This window comes from Girardinichthys multiradiatus, chromosome 6 (genome assembly GCF_021462225.1).
Source record: "Girardinichthys multiradiatus isolate DD_20200921_A chromosome 6, DD_fGirMul_XY1, whole genome shotgun sequence".
Taxonomy (NCBI): domain Eukaryota; kingdom Metazoa; phylum Chordata; class Actinopteri; order Cyprinodontiformes; family Goodeidae; genus Girardinichthys; species Girardinichthys multiradiatus.
This window is the reverse complement of record NC_061799.1, coordinates 1,088,921-1,106,450: the sequence shown is the minus strand read 5'-3', so window position 1 is coordinate 1,106,450 and position 17,530 is coordinate 1,088,921. Positions and strand designations below refer to the sequence as shown.

General features: G+C 40.9%; 1 long non-coding RNA gene across 1 annotated transcript; it reads left to right on the top strand.

Moving 5' to 3' along the window:
- The first annotated feature begins 2,525 nt into the window (after window positions 1-2,525).
- Window positions 2,526-7,116, top strand: LOC124870701. Its single transcript, XR_007038867.1, has 3 exons — window positions 2,526-2,693; window positions 4,115-4,224; window positions 6,752-7,116. It is a non-coding gene; the product is annotated as an uncharacterized LOC124870701 (long non-coding RNA).
- The last annotated feature ends 10,414 nt before the right edge of the window (window positions 7,117-17,530 follow it).

Here is a 17,530-nt window from a genome sequence, read left to right as displayed (position 1 = left end):
ATGATTCAGGTGTGTAGGACTGGGACACATGAAAAAGGTGCAGGTTACCAGCCCTCAAGACCTGGAGTTTGTCTCAACTCCTCTAAGGTGAGACAAAACATTTGGTAATCTGTAAACTTGTGCTCAAGTTTCAATCTGAAAATCTTCCCTGAAAGGCCTATAGTAAAATGAGACAGAGCTTTTAGTTTAACCAGATTTAAAAATATAATTTAGGTTAAATGTTGCCCTTGTGTAGATGGTATGCCCTAATCCTCATGTGAGGGTGGCATGTAAGTTATCCCACTGGAGCAGATCAGCAGCACGCAAACACTTGCTGTGAGCTATGACAACCAACAAATGGCGGTAATAACCCATACTTGTGAAAAATAATTGATATTTACACACACCAAGAAGCACTGTTTGATAGGCAGCTTTGAGAATCAACATTATAAACAAACTGAAACTTTGTTGTCTGTAGAAATGACAAGGGGAAAATATTTTGTGCTAGAATATGTCAATAATAAAATACCCAACACTGGATGATCAATACTAGTTTAGATATTTTATTGTCAATTTTCAGATTATAGAATTATTAAAATTAAATCTAAACTACTGATTCACTTTAAATATAAAGTGTTTCAGTAGTTTTTGTTGAATTTTGAAGACCAGTTGCATTTGGTCAGTGTGTTTCAGTGCAGAGATCTCAGTGGAAATGCCTTTGGAAAAGAAACTGAGTCAAATGATGGACCTGTGGCATTTATTGCATGGTAGCAGTTTGAACAGATAATGGTGGTATGGGACTGATCCTTAAAGGTTTCGTGTCTCTTTTGCTGGTAACAGGGGGGGAAGATGATATCCAGGGCTGGCAGCTGTTGATTTATTGAGTTCTGTCAAGCAGTTCTGCTGCTTTAGGATCCCTTTTTGCAAGTTTACTTTCTATTGAATAATGGCCCCAATAAAAGATCATGTGACACATCTACATTCCTAGATATTCACACAATCCATGTCCATGAGATGTCCTCTGAGGTCCCTGTTGATATACAGTGGTGAAAATCCATCCTTTTTTCTCCTGAAATCATTTCTTAGGGTTTTACTGCCTCTCTAAATTAATGTACTTTTAAATTTAATTTGGTTGTAGAGAAGTTGAGAAGCACGCAGACATGTGAGTCTCCTGGTGTGAGGTTCAGGGTTGTGGGAGGTTGTGGACATTCCATAGAACTTGTGGCTGGTTTTCTGGGAAGCTTCCAGAAAACCAGCCACAAGTTCTATGGATGTTGTATTGGAGGACTCTGTCAGTCATTTTTCAGGACAATCTTCTTGGTGAGGTTATGTTCAACACAAAGAAAATGCATCTCAGTTGACTGAGTATTGATCATACTCATACATATTGATTGATTAATTAAATAAAAAAGTAAAACTCATACCGTATATAGCTTCATTCCATATTTGTAAAGTTTTGCCTTATGATCATTTTGATGACTATGGGTTACAGCTAATAAAAACCCCAAATTCAGTTAATCAGAAAATGAAAATATTAGCCTACATATTCATGAGGAAGACTCCCGACTTGATGGTTGTCTGCAAACAACTATCAAACTGAAAATCAGCCTTCACAAGGAGGGTAAGTCACAAACAATGATTGCTATAGAAGCTGGCAGTTCACAGAGTTCTTTGTCCACAGCATATTAAGGAAGGTTGAGTGGAAGGAAAATGTCTGTAGAACCATTAGAGGATTGTGATGCAAAGCCCATTTTGAGAGTTGGAGGGAGATTCAGAAAGTTCTGACTGCAGCTGGAATCAGAACTTTTAATGTAAAAATTAAGACCCCAAAATCTCAAGGAAGAGAGGAGATTCAAAGAATCCAAGCAGCTTAGGACCAGTTTCAAGTTTCCACAGTCAATGATGATGTCATGTCCTGATGTTGGTCCACTATCCTTCATCAAGTTCAAAGTCAGCACAGCCATCTACCAGGACATTTTAGAGCACTTCATGCTTTCCTTCTGCTAACAAGCATTTTAGAGATTATAATTTCATTTTCTAGCAGGACTTGGTACCTCCCCACACTGCCAACACTACTAATGCCTGCTTTAATGAGCATGGTGTCATTAGAAAACCGGCCCCCATAGCGAATCTATAGGCTGTTAACAAGAGGAAGAAGAGAGAAACCCCGGCGCCAAGGGGTGGGCCTTCGGGGGCCGGGCTCGTCTATTCAGGTATCTGGGCCCAAGACGGATTATGACCCCTGTGTAAATTAGGTTGCAAATGTGCAATTTGTTATATACATCTAACATAAAAGTTATTTTAAACATTTTAAATGGCTGATTTTTGAGCGAGAATAAAAATTAAAAGATAATAAAACAAGAATATTCTCAAGAAAACAAGCTTATAATATGACATGCCATCAGGTATATAGGGGTAAATAAAACCATGTGCAGTTATTTACAGTGGAGACAGCGGGGTTAACCTTCAGGCTCCATTTTTACAGCTTCACAGTTCTGTGCTTCACCGTGTCACGGTTGCTAGGCGACAGAAGTCATGCTGAGGTATGGGCAGAACCAGCTGATGAAGGCTAGACCATCCCAATTCACAGCTGATTACTTCAGGTCTTCGCGGTTTTTACGGCCACCTGTCCTACGTAGGCCAGTCCTTTGAAGGTTGCAGCCCCTGAATTTGGACATAGCACTCGGACACTCCATAAATGGATGGCATTTAAGGTTTGTGCAAAAACAAAAAATGTCCAGTATTTTTTCAAAAACATTTCCATGTCTCTTCAGAAAAAGTTCATGTAGGCTACAGTTGCCTTCAGGTTTCTGGAGTGGTGATTAGTTTGTAAGATTTCTGCAATGCACGAGCTAAAGTTTATGCAAACATGATCATAATTACTCAGCATGTTCTGGTGCCTAATGCACGCTTACATGTCATTAGTCATGTTTAAGTCATTGTTCTTTATTTTGTATTAATAAACAACATGGTTATTTCATTAGAAAGGCTACATAAATGTTTATTTACATTTTACACAAATTTGCCACAGCCCTCCCAGCTAAATTCCTCTGAAGCTGGTCGGAGTTATGCAGTAATTAATTGAAAATTAGGTCTGACCAAGTATTGAGCGCATACACTGTACAGTACATCGACACCCCTTCAATAAGCCCACATTTGAAGGTTAAATACTTCTTTTCAAGAAATTTAATTTCTGGGTTTTATTAGCTCTCAAAATTAAGAGACAAATTAAGAAACAAATGTTGTGAATACATCACTGTATGAAGTTCATATATAAAATATGGGAGTTTCCCTTTTTGAATTGAACTACTGAAATAAACAGATATTGCAGATATTTTAATTTACTGAGCTGCACCTGGAACTGTAATCCCCTTTTGTTTTTCCAGAAGGAGCACAGTGTGGAGGGTTGCCGAGATATGGTTATCTGTTGACCTGTTAGGTCTGTAGTCATAATGGTGGGGATCAACGATGATGGTAGCTTACTTGTCACCAGACATCTCATGCAGATTTCTTTTCAGTTGCAGTTTTTGGCTTTGCAAACTTGTAAGTCCTGTTCTTTGACAACAGATTGCTTTCTGATTCTGTCTGCTGTCATGACTTCTAGCAGTCGGTCTTTGGCTTCGACACAACCGGCAGATAATCTGCAAGAAACTTTGACCCTGCTGAGTGGATTTTCCTGCTGTCAGCAAGTTTCTCTCTACAGGACTCTGACACATGATGGAAAAAGTCCTTGAAGCACTAGTTCAATACAGACAGTCCTCATCCCATCTCAGCAGTCAACAATGAGACGATCCCCTAAACCCCCCCACCCCTGGGCAATCCTCGCTGTTCCATCTTGTTCACTCAGCTGGGCTATCTGGCTCTGTGCCCTGTAACCACTACCATTCCCTCCACTGAGAGAGCAGGTACACTGTGTTCAGGACTTTAGATCACTGCTGGGCTAAATTGCATTATTATAAAATGTCAGATCAGTCTTGGCTTTTTGATTTGGTGATACGAGTGAGCAAGTTGTTTTCAGTGTTTTTATACGTAGGCATTTCTACATAAAAGCCCCCTTTAACCCTTTAAGAAGGCTGGTATGGTCTGAATCAGAGCCGTTTAAGGAGAGTTATGACACTTTTATTGACTTCTATAGAACTACCAGAACACAGAAGGAACGTGGATCATGGAGTTGGGAATTCCAGACACGGAGCATTTCAAGAGTACGATGATATTCACTCCGCATTTCTGAAGCACAGCCGCCTGGTAAGTAAAAAAAAATCTGTGTTATTTATTTTCTCTGTTACAATAATTCATAAATTGAACTCAGTTCATGGTAATCCTGTTTTATGCAGCATTACTAAATGTTTACAAAATAATGAAGAAGCTTGATTTTTAACTACAGTTAGCTTCACCACCATAAACTAAGTAATCCCACATTTACCTTCTTGATTTATAGGCTTTAGAGGTTGTATCCTTGATTTATAGATGTTTTGCTAAATTTATCAGCAGCTAGTTACAGCAACATTTGATCTAATCATTCAATGAATCACAGCTTGCTCTAGAATTTAGATTAGCATGTAATCTGCGTAATGTGGTCATAGTGATGTAACATTTAACACAGTTTAACTTGAATAATAAAAGGAATATGGCTTATAACTAGGGTCAATTGGAATGAATATAATTGACTTGGAATCTGTATGATTTGTTTGAACTGACTTTGTAAAGTGCCTTGAGACGACACGTTTTGTGAATTGACGCTCTATAAATAAACTGCATTAAAACTTGAATTGAAATAAGTTCCATGGCAACTACCTAATATGATAATCAGAATAAGAATTGATGGTCTGGTAACAAGTTATGGCTGATATTGAGTTGACAATCTAGTCAAAATAATACAACGAAACACTAATTATAATAAATATAAAATCTGAAATATTTGCTGGACAGATTAATAGTATATTCAGAAGAGTGAGCAATAGACATCCACAAAATTCCAGTCTACAAACACGAACAAAAAAATGGTAACAGAATAAATATAAAAATATAAAATTGGTAGTTCTCAAGATGGTGGCTCAGAACCAGGTCAGGTTTGGTAGAGCTGGTACAGAACTTCCTTAAAAGCTTGAATTAAAGCTTCAGGAGGCATGCAACTCTGAATTGAGCATTAAGACTCATTTTCTGAAACAGCCTGATGCATCACCACGCCAAAAGAATCAAGTCGCGGTGCTCCTGAAGGATTATCTATTTTTTTAAAAGTACCAAAAAACCATTAATATTTTAGGTTCACCCATGATCTTTATTTATACCCCTGCTGCTCAGTTACCTATCTCCACCAGCAGTTATTAGGCGAGAGGTGGAGTAAACCGTGGACACGTCGCCAAGTCCATCACAGGCTAGATAAAGACCAGTTCATGAAAAAAAGTAGGTTAACTAGGTTAAATGCTGAAACAAATTACGCTGAAAGATTCTCTGCTGCTGGGTCCCCAGGTTAAAACCATTCTAACAAACCAGTCTTGCTGATTTGTTTGTTATTATTGATGACTACACGAACCATGTGAAAGCATATCATACCTCTCCTTACATGACTGGTCTGAATGAGCTGGGGCCATGTTAAACAGAATCAGTGGTGTCCTGTTAAATGCATTGCAATGTAATCTTAACACCTCAGTTCATTTGCAAAAAACAAACTTTCATGTTGACCAAGTTGACCAAAAAGTTACTTTAACTCAAGTTTTATCTCAAAAAAACACACCAACATCTTGTTATCATAATGACGAAACCACACAGAGTACAGTTAACAGTGATAATTTGTCCGTGTGTGAATCTCAGTCTGAACTGGTATGGGAAGGCTGGTTCATTGTGGAATTCACTGTGATGAGTACAGCAACAGAATCCTGAGGTTCAAACTAAGCGAAATCAACTAGATCATTTGTTAATATAAATACTGGGCAAGGAAGATATTATTGTCTATACATATCGCTGGCCAGATCTGTATGAATTCATTCTTGTCACTGATAGCTAGTAGTCAACGTACTGGCTACACTGTACCTTATTTATTGACAGTCAATGAATTTATGTCCTTACATGTCCCTTGAGATCTGAATGTAAAAGTATGTCTAATCAGCCCACCTTGATTAAAACAGACATATGTATGACAAATGGTTGATGTAAGGCTCGTCTTATAATAGCTATCACACTGTATTGGTATAAAAGAGGCGTCCTTGTCATACAACCCCTATTCCTAATTGGCCATTTTTTCAAAAATAATCAGAGATGGCTTAATGCTGAGTGTGCTAAGCTCCATAAACGTGTTTACTTATGCAAACCTGTGCAGCATAACCAGATGAGTGACAACAGTATTAAACCGTCTATTTGTGTCAGCTTGATTTGCACTGATCCTTCCCATAGGCACATGGGGACAGTCACCAAAATAGGTAAACAAACTCAAGTGTGGACTCTGTTTAAGCCAACTCTGCTGCTGAATAAACCGATGTGACATTGGACAAAAGACGTCCTAAAGGTGGAAGGGAACAAAGAAAAAACAACAACATTACAGTTAAGCAGTTTTTTTAGAGAATGGACTACAGCTCGAAAACAATATATGCAGAATTCTGCTGCCTGGATAAGAGTGCAGAAACATGAACATTTAATACAGATTCTATACTTGCTCCTCTGGCTTCACATCACTGCAAGAATTGAATATAAGATTCTCAGTGCATCCATGGAAAGGTTCCTGATTTAAAATAACTTCTCACCCCACAAATTGTAACACGTTCCCTTCTCTTTACAGTCAATCTGGCTCCTATCTCCCGAGGAGAAAGTTATGCATTATGGAAGATGAGGCAATCTGTGCTGCTGTTGCCAGACTGTGGAACGTTCTTCCTGACACTGTGAGGGTATCATGCACATGAAGCCTGAAAATGTGGTGTCCATAACATACATTCAGACCCACTCCACCAGCTCCTACTTGCCAGAGGAGATACCATGACAGTGTGTTTAAAAATTCTCCCACTTTAGAGAAACCCAAAGCAGCCATTTTTAATGTCTGCACAATGAGCTTCACTTCATTAAAAGAAAACAAAATAGCCTTTTGTAAGCTTCATGCATACTGATGTCACTTAGGAACATGCCTAAGATGTTACTGAAAAGAACATTTTTTTATGAATGCAAAATTATATTTCTATGTATATCTAGATGTATCTAAAGAGTGAATTGTAACAACCTTGATCCTGTCTGAATTAAGAAGTAAAATCTGCATGAATTTCTTTGAGAAGTTTTGAAATAAAGAAATATAACACTTAACTGGAAGATATACAGCTGAAATCAGATATTTACAAACCCTTTTCTCCCTCTGAAAAATAATTAGATTCAACGTTTCCTGTTTTAGGTCACTTTGAACTTCAATTCTGGTTCATCCTTAGGTTCAATTTCCAGATGCCAGAGGTTGCCACATTCATCTTTTCAAACTATATGTCAGCATAAACACCTTTGGAATATGGTGTCAGTGTCTCAGAAATGAATGTTTCCTTCTATGAAATGTGCGTATCAACATCAGTACCAAATCCAGAGTGCTTAAGCAGAAGGAAACTAGACTTCTTTTGTTTCTTGAAAACATTTCAGCTCTTGTCCTGGAGGTTTCTTTAGTTCTGAACAGAGGTTGAAAGTATTAGGCCTATAAGTTGTAGTCAGGACAGCACCCAGTAATAGGGCTGCAAAGGCCATTAAATAGGCCATTAAGGTCACATGATTTGCTGGCCTACCCTGCATTCGGTTAATGTTGGGTCGTTGTCACTTAACTTTAAAACCACCACATAAAATGAGTCAGGCCGAATTGTAGGGGTTAGAAAGGTGAAACCTGAGGTCACCTCCAGCTTAGTGCTCGTTTTTTTAAGCTGAACATAGATGGCTTCTTTCACTACTCTCAAAGCACTAAGTCAGACTAAACGTTTCCTATTTTAGTTTAGGTCAGATTACCAAACTTTATTGTAACTAATTATTTTCTTTGGCTTCCTGGCTGATGTTGCTTCAAAGTCTCATTCCACATATTTTGCGAGACACACCCTTCATGATGTCATCTCAAGGCCTCTTTTCACAAAGTTATGTTAAAGCTTTAAATGCATACAGTGCCTTGCAAAAGTATTCATATCCCCTGTTTTTCATTGTGTCCTGTTACGACAACAAACTTCAATATGTTTTATTTAGATTCTGGGTGACATACCAATACAAAGTACTGCATACTGTAGTAGTGAAGCAAAGGGAAAATGACAAATGCTTTCTAAACCTTTTTACAGGTAAAACGGTGAATAAAGGTATTTATTTGGTTTAAAAAAAGGTATCCGTTTGGTAAATTGTGAGCTGGGATCTAGGACTGCGCTTCCTATGTACCGCCACTGTCTGACATTAAACAATACTAAATATTTTCTGTTTTAAGTCAGTTAAGATTAGAACCAAATCAGAATGTATGGAAATATCTGGTTTCAACTGCAACTACTTAACACGCTGAGATAAAATATTTCTTTAGTCAATTCTTTTGTTACAGATTTGATTGAGTCTGTAGCAGAGTCTGTCATCAAATATAAAATGGAGGTGTTGATTAATGTAAAAATATCCTTAAACAGTCTGGTTGGACAGTGGGACTAAACATCAACTTCTTTAAGCTCTTAAGTTTAGGTGACACTTAAAATGTCACTCTGTTGTCTATCACAAGGAACCCTCATGTATTTAAGAAGGGTCTCTTTGTTTTTGGCTGTCAGGCTCCATTAGACAATGTGTACAGAATGGATTAATTTGCCACATGCTATGTTTAACCAAAGGATTTAATAAAGCAGAGACTAATTGAGAAAACAGAACAAGAAACCATGGAAAGCTGTGTGTTTGTGTGGGATGGGCAGCCATCTCCTCTAGGTACCATTCTAATCTATTATGCCAAAGAAAGAACACCACTTTTAGTTTCTCTCTGGAATGTTTAGTGGAAGAGTTACAATCTATATTTTCAAAATGTTAACTGGTGCATCTCTCTCTCTCTCTCTGCATGGGTAACACGTGCCTGATTGCCATTGTATGAGTCCATTAAGAATCATTTATCCTGAAAGGTTTTTGGTTCTTATTCAAAATAAGATTTCCCTGAATATTATTTAATCTTTCACTAATAATCAGTCAGTCATTTTCTACTGCTTATTCCATAGTGGGTTGCGGGGGAGCTGGTGCCTATCTCCAGCAGTCTATGGGCAAGAGGCAGGGTACACCCTGGACAGGTCGCCAGTCCATTGCAGGGCAACACACATACAACCATACACACACTCATACACCTAAGGGCAATTTAGAGTGACCAATTAACCTAACTGGCATGTCTTTGGACTGTGGGAGGAAGCCAGAGTACCAAGTGAGAACCCACGCATGCACAGGGAGAACATGCAAACTCCATGCAGAAAGACCCCTGGCCAGGAATTGAACCCAGGACCTTCTTGCTGCAAGGCAACAGTGCTACCAACTGCACCACCATGCAGCCCTTCACTAATAATACTTCCTTAAATATTATTGCACTAAATAAAGACAGCTAAGTGAATACCATTGAGAATTAATTATCTAGAAGGTGGGTTTTATTTAGCAAATCATTCTTTGAAATATTATTTTATTAAAATAATGTTTTTCCTGATCTTGAATGGTGGTTTGAAAGTATACCAGTTATTGTCTAAGTTAGTTCTGAGACTAACCTAACCTCTTTTCCAGATTCCTCAAGATAATCCTTGGTTCTCACACATAAATAACATTAAATGGTAATGTTGCATGAATCTTTTGGTCATGGTTTTTAACCATCTGTGATTCACTTGGTTATATTGCCTGTAGTTCATTGGTCTTCCTTATTATTTCATTTTGCTTGGTAGTTTTAGTTAAATTGTTCTAGGATAGTAAAGTTTGTTGATTGAAATATGTTTGACTGAGTTGAATAATTTTTGTTAACTTAATATTTTGCCTCACAACCTTTTGAGGCAATCGCTGCAATCAAACGATTCCTATAACTGTCAATGAGACTTCTGCACCTCTCAGCAGGTATTCTGGCCCACTCCTCATAAGCAAACTGCTCCAGTTGTCTCAGGTTTGAAGGGAGCCTTTTCCAGACGGCATGTTTCAGCTCCTTCCAAAGATGCTCAGCAGGATTTAGGTCAGGGGTCATAGAAGGCCACTTCAGAATAGTCCACTGTTTTTCTCTTAGCCATTCTTGGGTGTTTCTAGCTGTGTGTTTTGGGTCATTATCCTGTTGCAAGACCCATGACCTGCGACTGAGACCAAGCTTTCTGACACTGGGCAGCACATTTCTCTCTAGAATCCCTTGATAGTCTTGAGATTTCATTATACCTTCACAGATTCAAGACACCCTGTGCCAGATGCAGCAAAGCAGCCCCAGAACATAACAGAGCCTCCTCCATGTTTCACAGTCGGGACAGTGTTCTTTTCTTCATATGCTTCATTTTTCTGTCTGCGAACATAGAGCTGATGTGCCTTGCCAAAAAGTTTAATTTTTGTCTCATCTGTCCATAGGACATTCTCCCAGAAGCTTTGTGGCTTGTCAACATGTAGTTTGGCAAATTCCAGTCTAGCTTTTTCATTAGTTTTCAACAATGGTCTCCTTGGTCGTCTCCCATTAAGTCCACTTTGCCTCAAACAACGTCGGATGGTGCGATCTGACAATGATGTTCCTTGAGCTTGAAGCTCACCTTTAGTCTCTTTAGAAGTTTTTCTGGGCTCTTTTGTTACCCTTCGTATTATCCGTCTCTTTGTTTTGTCATCAATGTTCCTCCTGTGGCCACGTCCAGGGAGGTTGGCTACAGTCCCATGGATCTTAAATTCCTGAATAATACAGGTCCTTCTCAAAATATTAGCATATTGTGATAAAGTTCATTATTTTCCATAATGTCATGATGAAAATTTAACGTTCATATATTTTAGATTCATTGCACACTAACTGAAATATTTCAGGTCTTTTATTGTCTTAATACAGATGATTTTGGCATACAGCTCATGAAAACCCAAAATTCCTATCTCACAAAATTAGCATATCATTAAAAGGGTCTCTAAACGAGCTATGAACCTAATCATCTGAATCAACGAGTTAACTCTAAACACCTGCAAAAGATTCCTGAGGCCTTTAAAACTCCCAGCCTGGTTCATCACTCAAAACCCCAATCATGGGTAAGACTGCCGACCTGACTGCTGTCCAGAAGGCCACTATTGACACCCTCAAGAAAGAGGGTAAGACACAGAAAGAAATTTTTGAACGAATAGGCTGTTCCCAGAGTGCTGTATCAAGGCACCTCAGTGGGAAGTCTGTGGGAAGGAAAAAGTGTGGCAGAAAACGCTGCACAACGAGAAGAGGTGACCGGACCCTGAGGAAGATTGTGGAGAAGGGCCGATTCCAGACTTTGGGGGACCTGCGGAAGCAGTGGACTGAGTCTGGAGTAGAAACATCCAGAGCCACCGTGCACAGGCGTGTGCAGGAAATGGGCTACAGGTGCCGCATTCCCCAGGTCAAGCCACTTTTGAACCAGAAACAGCGGCAGAAGCGCTTGACCTGGGCTACAGAGAAGCAGCACTGGACTGTTGCTCAGTGGTCCAAAGTACTTTTTTTGGATGAAAGCAAATTCTGCATGTCATTCGGAAATCAAGGTGCCAGAGTCTGGAGGAAGACTGGGGAGAAGGAAGTGCCAAAATGCCAGAAGTCCAGTGTCAAGTACCCACAGTCAGTGATGGTCTGGGGTGCCGTGTCAGCTGCTGGTGTTGGTCCACTGTGTTTTATCAAGGGCAGGGTCAATGCAGCTAGCTATCAGGAGATTTTGGAGCACTTCATGCTTCCATCTGCTGAAAAGCTTTATGGAGATGAAGATTTCGTTTTTCAGCACGACCTGGCACCTGCTCACAGTGCCAAAACCACTGGTAAATGGTTTACTGACCATGGTATCACTGTGCTCAATTGGCCTGCCAACTCTCCTGACCTGAACCCCATAGAGAATCTGTGGGATATTGTGAAGAGAACGTTGAGAGACTCAAGACCCAACACTCTGGATGAGCTAAAGTCCGCTATCGAAGCATCCTGGGCCTCCATAAGACCTCATCAGTGCCACAGGCTGATTGCCTCCATGCCACGCCGTATTGAAGCAGTCATTTCTGCAAAAGGATTCCCGACCAAGTATTGAGTGCATAACTGTACATGATTATTTGAAGGTTGACGTTTTTTGTATTAAAAACACTTTTCTTTTATTGGTCGGATGAAATATGCTAATTTTGTGAGATAGGAATTTTGGGTTTTCATGAGCTGTATGCCAAAATCATCCGTATTAAGACAATAAAAGACCTGAAATATTTCAGTTAGTGTGCAATGAATCTAAAATATATGAATGTTAAATTTTCATCATTACATTATGGAAAATAATGAACTTTATCACAATATGCTAATATTTTGAGAAGGACCTGTATTTCAAGATGGAATCCTATTTGCAAGTTATACTTTATTAAATTAACACTGGATTCAACCTTAAAGTAGGCAGACCACATTGATGAAATAGTAACCTGTGTTTGTATGAAATCTGACCATTTAAATTATTTGTGTGTCAATGAGTTGATGTGAGTGTATTTGCAGAAATAAGTGTGTTTGTGTTTAGTGGGTGTATCCAAGCGAGGTTCTCACCTAAAGGTGTACAATTGTTAGAGTGGCAAGAACTGTAGAAGGCCTGTGACACACAACACCAAAGAACATCACATTACCGGTGGGCTCAGTTCTGGAAGGCTGCAGGCGGTTGGTCGGCCCGGGTGCAGGTACCAGGCTGGTGCATTTTTATTTTATATGTTGGGGTCTGGCTGGGGACTGCTTGCCAGGTGAGTTTGTCGCATCTTGATGTGGGGTTGGGGTGCTGTTGTAAGTAGGAGGGTGGGGTGCAGTGGAGGTGGTTGGACCAGGGCTGTGCGTGGAGCTTGCTCTGTATGGATGTGTCTTTATCAGCTTTTCAGTGGTGGAGCTCATCTGTGAGGGTGTGCCCCTGTGGGGAGAGGTTTCATGGCATTTGGGTTCAGGGGCATGTGTTTGATATCTGCATCGTGGTTGGGGGTTGCTCTGTGGGAAACTTCATGTTGGAGTTCATGCGGAGCGGGAGGCTTGTGGGGTTGAGATAGGAATTTATTGGGGGTTGGGACTGTTTCGTCCTGGCACGGCTCTGGTTGGCAGGCTTGCTTGGACCAGGTAGATCCCTCTTTTGTTTGTGGTCCCCTCTCGAGAGGGGTCGTTGGGGGATGGGGTCGGAGCGTGGGGTCAGGGTCTGGGCCAGGGTCGTTCGGGTTTGGTAGGTGCCATCACTAGTCTGGGCTGGTGCTGGGGCGGTCTGCACCCTGCATATAAATGAAGGGGACCACCTCCTTGGTCCGGGGGCTGGTTGCCCCTCTGGGGTATTAGTACCGGGACCTGGGAGTATATTGTATGTATGGAGATTGTGAGTGAGTGTACGACGTCCATTATTGTGTGTCTTTACTTTGGGTGTGAGTGTTTTTATGTGTACGCATGAGGATGGGAATGTACGATTGTGACTGTGTGCGCCTGTTTTTGTGTCAAGTTGGGTCTTAGGCTGCTCCCTCTCCTGGAACAGCTTAGCCCCCCCGTAAAATGTGGGGTCCATTTCCTCCCTGCCAGTGACTGGTGTTTCTGCCTGCTGGTGTATTGGTGTCTCAGTGTCTGGGGCTGGGTGCTTTGACGTGTACCAGCTCACTCCTGGTGACTGCTTGCCGAGGCCTGGGCTTCATGGCAAAGTCAGGCCTCTGCTTAGGGGGTGATGTGCTCCAGGGTCTCAGGTCTCTGGGTCCATGGCTGGATCTGCTCCGTTGTAGACGGCTGCCGATGGGGCCTGAGGGCTCATCATAGCTCCCTGGGGCTTCTGTATTGTGGCTGGCTGTGGGTGGTTCCTCTAGCGCTCTCCTCTGCTCTTATCTGGGGGAGGGGTCGTGGTAGTCCCAGCAGTGGTTCTCCCGGGGTTCCCGTGCTCTGGGGGGCCTTTGGATGTCTATGGTTCAAATCTACTCTGTGTCTGTCTCAAGTCCAGGGGGGCAGGTCTAGAGCTCCTCACACTCGCTATTGCATATTTTTGTGGAGAAACCTTATATACACAAGCACGCTCACACTTATACCCACAGGTGTTTGGATTCAGGTGTTTACAGATAGACAGATGGTTCTGTATTGAGCCGCAGTTACCACTTATATACACACACGGACAAAATTGTTGGTACCCCTCAGTTAATGAAAGAAAAACCCACAACGGTCACAGACATAACTTATTCTGACAAAGGTATTAATGAATAAAAATTTTACGAAAATGAACAAATGAAAGTAGGACATTGCTTTTCTAACATGCTTCAACAGAATTATTTAAAAAAAATTAACTCATGAAACAGGGCTGGACAAAAATGATGGTACCCCTGAAAATAATTTGACCAAAGGGACGTGTTAAATCAAGGTGTGTCCATTAATTAGCATCACAGGTGTCTACATTCCTGTAATCAGTCAGTGGGCCTATATACAGGTCCTTCTCAAAATATTAGCATATTGTGATAAAGTTCATTATTTTCCATAATGTCATGATGAAAATTGAACATTCATATATTTTAGATTCATTGCACACTAACTGAAATATTTCAGGTCTTTTATTGTCTTAATACGGATGATTGTGGCATACAGCTCATGAAAACCCAAAATTCCTATCTCACAAAATTAGCATATTTCATCTGACCAATAAAAGAAAAGTATTTTTAAGACAAAAAACGTCAACCTTCAAATAATCATGTACAGTTATGCACTGAATACTTGGTCGGGAATCCTTTTGCAGATATGACTGCTTCAATGTGGCGTGGCATGGAGGCAATCAGCCTGTGGCACTGATGAGGTCTTATGGAGGCCCAGGATGCTTCGATAGCGGCCTTTAGCTCATCCAGAGTGTTGGGTCTTGAGTCTCTCAACGTTCTCTTCACAATATCCCACAGATTCTCTATGGGGTTCAGGTCAGGAGAGTTGGCAGGCCAATTGAGCACAGTGATACCATGGTCAGTAAACCATTTACCAGTGGTTTTGGCACTGTGAGCAGGTGCCAGGTCGTGCTGAAAAATAAAATCTTCATCTCCATAAAGCTTTTCAGCAGATGGAAGCATGAAGTGCTCCACAATCTCCTGATAGCTAGCTGCATTGACCCTGCCCTTGATAAAACACAGTGGACCAACACCAGCAGCTGACACCACACCCCAGACCATCACTGACTGTGGGTACTTGACACTGGACTTCTGGCATTTTGGCATTTCCTTCTCCCCAGTCTTCCTCCAGACCCTGGCACCTTGATTTCCGAATGACATGCAGAATTTGCTTTCATCCGAAAAAAGTACTTTGGACCACTGAGCAACAGTCCAGTGCTGCTTCTCTGTAGCCCAGGTCAGGCGCTTCTGCCGCTGTTTCTGGTTCAAAAGTGGCTTGACCTGGGGAATACAGCACCTGTTGCCCATTTCCTGCACACGCCTGTGCACCGTGGCTCTGGATGTTTCTACTCCACACTCAGGCCACTGCTTCCGCAGGTCCCCCAAGGTCTGGAATCGGCCCTTCTCCACAATCTTCCTCAGGGTCCGGTCACCTCTTCTCGTTGTGCAACGTTTTCTGCCACACTTTTTCCTTCCCACAGACTTCCCACTGAGGTGCCTTGATACAGCACTCTGGGAACAGCCTATTCGTTCAAAAATTTCTTTCTGTGTCTTACCCTCTTGCTTGAGGGTGTCAATAGTGGCCTTCTGGACAGCAGTCAGGTCGGCAGTCTTACCCATGATTGGGGTTTTGAGTGATGAACCAGGCTGGGAGTTTTAAAGGCCTCAGGAATCTTTTTCAGGTGTTTAGAGTTAACTCGTTGATTCAGATGATTAGGTTCACAGCTCGTTTAGAGACCCTTTTAATGATATGCTAATTTTGTGAGATAGGAATTTTGGGTTTTCATGAGCTGTATGCCAAAATCATCCGTATTAAGACAATAAAAGACCTGAAATATTTCAGTTAGTGTGCAATGAATCTAAAATATATGAATGTTAAATTTTCATCATGACATTATGGAAAATAATGAACTTTATCACATTATGCTAATATTTTGAGAAGGACCAGTATACGTTTTGTAGAGCAAAACTGCCCAGGCATATGTAGGCAACCATTTTCTCCATACAGTATGCTTTAAAATGCTGCAAGAGGACACGTTAAAAAGAAAACCTCTTCAGAAGGTTTATTAGGAATTTCTTTAACTTTAACTGGTCACCTGAAGCTGACAAAGCTTTCTCTAAACTTAAAGATTCTCCACAGCTCCACCTCATCTCAATTTATCCTCGAATCAGATGCCTCCAAGTGTGGAGTGGTTATCATCCTTTTCCAGAGGTTATCATTGGCTAGTGAGCTGTAACCTTCTGCTTTCTTTTGTAAACTGTCACTGGTTCGATTCCTAGCCCTGGGACATTTGCTCCATGTCTTGCTCCTCTCTCTGCCCTTCTTCCTGTCCAGCTACCAATAAATAAAGGCCACTAGTGCCACAAAAACTTTTAAATAAATTGGGGTGTGGCTGGGGTTTGTGATACCCCACTGTTTGCTGACCGCAGAGTCTCCCCCACACCAGGGAACACACTGATTGATCATAACCTCTCATCAGAAACTTACTTTAAAGATTTAAAGCTCTCTCTTTAATACAACACTACAGTTTCATGGTGCCCAGTATTCAACTCATCCAGCATTTTCTGCACACAACATTATAATGTCCTGCAACAGCACACTTCATTTTTACACAGGAGAAAGATAGGGAGACCTTTTAAAATTAAAAAAGCGGCAGAGGAAAACCTTCCTTTGTCAGAAAGGACCCCTGTGTACTCATGCAGGACTGACCAGTAGCTTGGGAAGCCAAGCTCCACTGGAGCCTGTGAGGTTAGTCAGCGTGGGTCTGCAGGTCCCTTTCACACTGGGCTTATCCACAGCACAGTGAGCAGAAGGATTAAAGTGGTAAGCGATAGCAATGAGCCAGCTCTAGGTCCTCTGAACCTGCTGTGAAGGGCCAGGACCATAATGGTGTGGTGGGGAACAAAAATAGGGTTCTGTGTGGGATGAATTTCTGACTTCATGTAAGAGCAGATTAAGATTAATATTAACAATTGCTGCACGTGTATTGGTTACAATATACTCTAGCAGTCAAAAACAATTCCTTATTTTCTACTCTTTTCGCAGATGAACAAGAATCCCCACAGCTACATTTTGAGGCTACTTTATGTTTGATCTATATCTGCAAACTCAATTTAGCCCATTTGTGTCTGATATAAATATGAACCCTTCAGCTAATTTGTAAATTATCTTAGTAAAGGAAAGAAACACAACTACAGTTCAGGTCCAACCCCTTGTAGAATGGTTTTAGCATATTGTCCCACTCAGTGATATGTGAAATCACATCATTATAGAATTCCCAGTTTTACTGACTTGCAGAGTGCACATCTTAAGAAGAAATAACCAAAAACAACATCCACCTAGAGACACTGT